This window comes from Astyanax mexicanus, chromosome 19 (assembly GCF_023375975.1).
Source record: "Astyanax mexicanus isolate ESR-SI-001 chromosome 19, AstMex3_surface, whole genome shotgun sequence".
NCBI classification, from domain to species: Eukaryota; Metazoa; Chordata; class Actinopteri; order Characiformes; family Acestrorhamphidae; genus Astyanax; species Astyanax mexicanus.
In genome coordinates this window covers 23,431,501-23,437,500 of record NC_064426.1, presented here as the reverse complement: position 1 = coordinate 23,437,500, position 6,000 = coordinate 23,431,501, and the positions used below count along the sequence as shown (strand labels likewise).

The 6,000-nt window shown below is 41.0% G+C and overlaps 1 protein-coding gene across 9 annotated transcripts in view; it reads left to right on the top strand.

Moving 5' to 3' along the window:
• si:ch211-278a6.1 (SRC kinase signaling inhibitor 1) overlaps positions 1-6,000 on the top strand; it is a 271,162-nt gene that overhangs the window by 118,086 nt on the left and 147,076 nt on the right. The gene's annotated exons all lie outside the window — the stretch shown is intronic.

Below are 6,000 nucleotides of genomic sequence, written 5' to 3'. Positions count from 1 at the left end.
AGTTGTTGAGTTGGGGATGAGTTATCATGTTGGGGATGAGTTGGAGAGTTTGGGATGAGATGTGTAGTTGGGGATGAGTTATGGTTTTGGGGATGAGTTGGAGAGTTTGGGATGAGATGTGGAGTTGGGGATGAGTTATGGTTTTGGGGATGAGTTGGAGAGTTTGGGATGAGGTGTGGAGTTTGGGATGAGTTATGGTTTTGGGGATGAGTTAGAGAGTTTGGGATGAGGTGTGGAGTTGGGGATGCGTTGCAAAGTTGTAGATTAGTTGGAGAGTTTGGCATAAGTTGTTGAGTTGGGGATGAGTTATGGTGTTGGTGATGAGTTGGAGAGCTTGGGATGAGATGTGGAGTTGGGGATGAGTTGAAAAGTTATAGATTGGATGGAGAGTTTAAGAAAAGTTGTTGAGTTGGGGATTAGTTGGGGAGTTTGGGACGGGTTATAATGTTGGGGATGAGAAGGGTTGTTGAGTTGGGGATGAGTTGGGTTATGGTGTTCCCTTTCTAAACTGATCTCCCAGCATCCGTTGCTATTTACAGTTAGTTACTCTAATTAGAAAACTCTCACATTGTGTTTTAATTGGGTTTGATTAAAACAATATTGTACTGTTAGTATTTTCCCTGTAAAATGACAACAGTTTTTTACATTGTGGCTGAAACTAAAGTCTGTAGATTCTGCTCAGAGAGCAGCTAATGTGCTCAGTATCATCTCAGAAGGACATTAAATTACAGGAGAGTAACAGAAATAAATGATGCAGAAGATATTTAGTAAAATTCACTCAGTGTGAAATCAACTGTCACAAACACTTTCATTCACAACTTTACCGTATGAGAGTCACTGAACACTGAAGCTATATATTATAGAAGCTATGAATATATATTCAGTGTCATTCTGCACCATGACTTCTGCTATGTCCCTGCTAAGGAACGCTGCACTGACCTGTGGGATATGCATGTGTTGGACCTCCTGCATTAAATGTTGTTGGGAATGATGAATTGGTTGATTCTCTCTGGGTGCATCTGTGTTTTTACATGCAAAGAGCTTTTTCAGCATCCAGATTGTTTTTTTATCTCTTATAGAACTTTTTGAAGAGTGTAGCACACCATCACTTCTCGTTTTCTTTTAATTTGCTAGACTATAATCAAAACCAGACTGTAATATCGCAGGGCTTAATGTCACATACAGACAATGAAAAGCAGGATTTAGCTGAACAAGGCAGGCCGTCAGCTTCAGTTCCCTTTTAAATGTGAAAACTGACAACAAAAGCATGATGAATGCATTTTAGGTGCAAATGAAGCCGCATTGCTGACAAGCCGAAGATGATGCAGCGCTGTGGTGCGAGAGATAATAAATAAACAGTGAGATTAAACTGAAAGTCTGATCTTAGCATCTTTAGCAGCTTTTGAATTCATTTCTGGGGACTGTCAAGGACGCTATTTAGCCCTGACAAAGCGAGCGCACCAAAGCTGAATAAGGAGGGGTTTACGGCAAGTGTGTGTTTACTGAATCAGGACTGGCTGAACTGGTTTGGGTCAGTGATGTCAGCTTGATGTTGGGTAATCAGAAAAAGCACCACGGCTAAGAGACACGGCACAATTTCCGCCCAAACTCTCCAACTCATTCCCAACTCAACAACCTATCCCAAACTGCCCATCTCATCTCCAACTTTATAACTCATCCCAAACTCTCCAACTAATCGCCAACTCTAGAATGCATCCCAAACTCTCCAACCCATCCCCAACTCCACAATTTCCTCCCAAACTCTCCAACTCACCCCAACACCATAACTCATTACAAACTCCCCAGCTTATCCCCAATTTTCCAACTCATCCCAAACTCCACAACATATCCCAAACTGCTCATCTCATCTCCAAGTTTATAAATTCATGCCAGACTCTCCAACTCATCCCCAACTCCACAATTTCCGCCTAAACTCTCCAACTCATCCCCAACTCAACAACATATCCCAAACTGCTCATCTCATCTCCAACTTTATAACTCATCCCAAACTTTCCAACTCATCACCAACTCTAAAACTCATCCCAAACTCTCCAAGTCATCTCAAACTCCACAATTTCCTCCAAAACTCTCCTACTCATCCTGAACTCAACAATTTCCTCCAAAACTCTCCAACTCATCCCCAACTCAACAACTTATTCCAAACTCCCCAACTCATCGCCAACTCTAAAACTCATCCCAAACTCACCAACTCATCCCCAATTTTCCAAATCATCCCCAACTTATTCCAAACTCTCCAACTCATCCCCAGTCCCATAATTCATCCCAAACCCCCCACGTATCCCCAACTCTCCATCTCATCCCCAACTTAACAAATGATCCCAAACTCTACAACTCATCCTCAACTTCACAGTTCATTCCAATTTCCCCAAACTGTACAACTTATCCAAATCTCTCAAAACCCGATAACTCATCCTTAACTCCCTAATTCATACCCAACAACAACTCATCCCAAACTCATCAACTCATACCCATCCCAGAAGTATTTGATGGAGCAGAGGGGCTTTATACCCCTCTGTTCAATGACTGGCATTAGGTAAGCCACCTAGTTACAGTGGTTGACCAGTTCAGACCTTGACCAATATAGCGTACATTTTTGGAGCAGCAAATCTACCAGTTTAACCAGTGTAACCAGGCTGGTTTACTGGATTAGTCAGGCTGATTATGCTGGTTTAGCTCAGTTGTTTATCTGTGAGGTGTTTATAGCTACAGCATACGTAGATCAGATTTTAGGAATTCTGTGACATACAGGAGAAAGTCAGGATTTAGGAATAGCAGCAGAGAGAGAGCAATGTAGGTTGCAGCTCAAAAAGTTGGAGAACCTCGGTACTATGGGACCAGAACTCTGGAAATAATGTGTGAGTGTGTGTGTGTGTGTGTGTGTGCGTGTGTGTGTGTGTGTGCGCTCCAGTTTTAACAAGCACAGTGTGAGAGAAACGAAGACAGAGAGGAGATACTTGCCCTCAGTGACCTGTCAGCAGGATGCTAATACGCTAATACGCTAACGCCTCAGAGTCAGGATCAATAGTAATGAATCAATACCTGGAATGCACTGAAACTGAGTGCGTACACACACACACACACACACACACACACACACTCGTTCAGTTGGGGAGTGGCTTTTTCTTTTTCGTGACCCAAATGTAGGCCAAATACATCAATGACACATTACACCAATTCCGAACACCTTCCAAACCCCTGAGTCACGCATTTACCACACTTTGTGTTTATAAATCATCCCAACAGTCGCACTGCCTCCACCCCAGCTAGTCTGCTAACGAGCAGAAAATCACTTGTAGAAAGGACAGATTTTTTACAAGCTGTCAGGTGGACTGTTTTTCAGGGGGAGGGATGTTCTTTACTAGACTGTTCTATCAGGCAGCCATATTTAAATCAGTCTTACACCCAAATTTCCTTTTCTAGACCTCTAGTACACCATGTGGACTAAAGTATTGAAAGATCTGCTCAGGAATCCTTGCATTATGCTCGGAGGAAAGCGCAGCCACTCGGTTCTGATACATCAGCTCACAGACGCCCTGTGCTGCAGACATCACCCTAGGAGTGATGTGGGGAGAGAGCGCCATCTACCCATCCGGAGGGAGCAGGGCCAATTGTGCTCCCTCTGAGCGCCGGCAGCTTGATGGCAAAGCTGCATGAGCGGGGGTTCGAACCTGCGACCTCCTACTCATAGTGGCAGCGCTTTACCACTCAGCGCCTCCATATCATATTGTTAATACTGCTCTACAAGGACTAAACAAACTTTGTCTAGGTCTGGATTTGAACATGGAACATGGCTATGCCCTGGTGAAAAAAAATATATATACTTAATTGCACTTATATACTTACATATTGAAAAATGTCAAAGTATGCTGTAAATATACTAACAGATTTATGTACTTACTTAAAATATATTAAACGTACATTAATATTATGCTTTCATCAAATGTTTAAAAGTAAAATTTGATAATACTTTTAAAAAGTACAATATAGTGTATTTAAAAAAAATGATTATTATGAAGTACACTTTTAGTTTTAGTTACACTAAAAAATGTAGTACAGTATATTAAACTATATTTTTTATACCCAACAAAGTATACTAGAAGTGCGCTACTTACAAAAGGAACAAGAAGCAAATTAATTATACTCTACTATTTTTATACAATTAAAGTATAATAAGTACTAAAAAAGTTGTTCCATTTCAGCACTCTTTAAATATACTGATTAATAATGTGGCAACAAGAACACTTTAGTGCACTATAGCATAATAATGCTTAGTATACTTTAATCTACTTTTTTTCACTAGGGTTAGGATTTAATTGCATTCAGTGACCAAAGACTTATCCTATGTTCACATTGGAAAGTGCCAAATCGCTTTTAAGGCCCCACGGTTGGCGGTAATCAAAAGATCACAAACGAGAAGTTAAGTCAGTTACAAATGTCGCTTCAGCACATCATTAGTTATAATGCCTATTAATTAAATTAACTGTTAAGAAAATCGCTACTCTGTTTGTCGCTTGTAAAAGATAGTGTTCTCCAATAGGAAATGAATGGTCACCTGCCAGTGTGAGCGCAGGTGTTAGGGCCAGACGGGAATACAATAAAAATATATTTTTTTTAAAACAAGGGTAATCCAAAATGGTAGCCAAAACCAAAAACAGGCAAAGTCAAAACCAGGGCAGAAAACAGAATAAAAGCAGAATTAACAATACAGGAGCAAAATAACGGACAGAACCAAATCGAATACTCGGCAGGGTGTGAGTAAAGTGCAGTGGTTTATGTAGTGAACAGGTGACCAGGTAAAATCAATACTCAGGTGATTGTGGTCTGGTTGGTGTCATGTGAAGGAGTGATTGTGAAAAAGTGATGCCAGTGTGTGGTGCATTCTGGGCAATGGAGTCCAGAGTCACGAAATCACTGGTAGACTTAGATACAAGAGGAAAGGAAGATGTGACAGCAGTGTTTGTATGAGCATGACTGTAAATGCCTGACTTCTAAAATCAAGATTAGCAAACATTGGCCTTGATACAGGGTTGGGTTTTTCAGCGGGGATAGTTTTTCTTCTAGATTAGTATTCAGGACTCATACTCAGACAGTATTTAAGTCTTTCTCCTTGTGAGTGTGTGTGTATGTGTGTGAGTATTATGATGGTATCCAGAGGGTTAATGGTGGAACAGAACTGACCTGTTGTCATGGTGACCAGATAGGCCTTTCCTGGAGGATCAACAGTCTGCTGGATTCATTTTTGCCTCGGTCCCTTTCTCCTGTTTTATGTTCTGCACTTATTTTCCCATTAAGTGGAGCATAAACTGCATGAAATGCCAGGAAACTGCAGCTCAAATGTTCTGGGAATGGTACAGTAACATGGGTATCAACCTGATTCGATAACACATTTAAACCAGTTTCTTCAAAGATCTGCTGCTAAGAAGGTTAGCTTTCCTAATCCCCAATTTATGGGAAAGTCCAGGACTGTAGGACTGCTAGTATCGCACATTTGTACCAGTGCTGGGAGGCATAATCAACTTTTCAGTACATAAAGTCACCGCATTGTTTTAAACTGCTGCAAAATGCAACATCATTGTTAGGTTGGGAGGTTCAACACGCTTGGAGGAGAACACTGATCGCCATTTCTACTATGTCTGTAACAGATACAGATAACAGATACCTTCATCTCTATCTTGTGCTACTGTATTTAGGTCTATCTTGGCCATTATACTTGCTCGAACTAGTCACTTGAGTCATTTGACAGCAAATATTGCAAGATTCTATCGCACCCTACTATCGCATGCTTGTGTAAGTGTTGTAGTCTCGTGTTTTGTTTGAATGAATTGGCTCCACCAGAGAAAGCGAAAGAGATATCTGTGTCTAGAAGACCTAGATTTGTCTCCTGCAGGCTACGTCTTTATCAGAGCCAACTCTTAGTCTTTCACTTGAGTTTTTTAGACCAGTAAACCCAGTGTGGAAAATATGGATGGTATGAAAGTA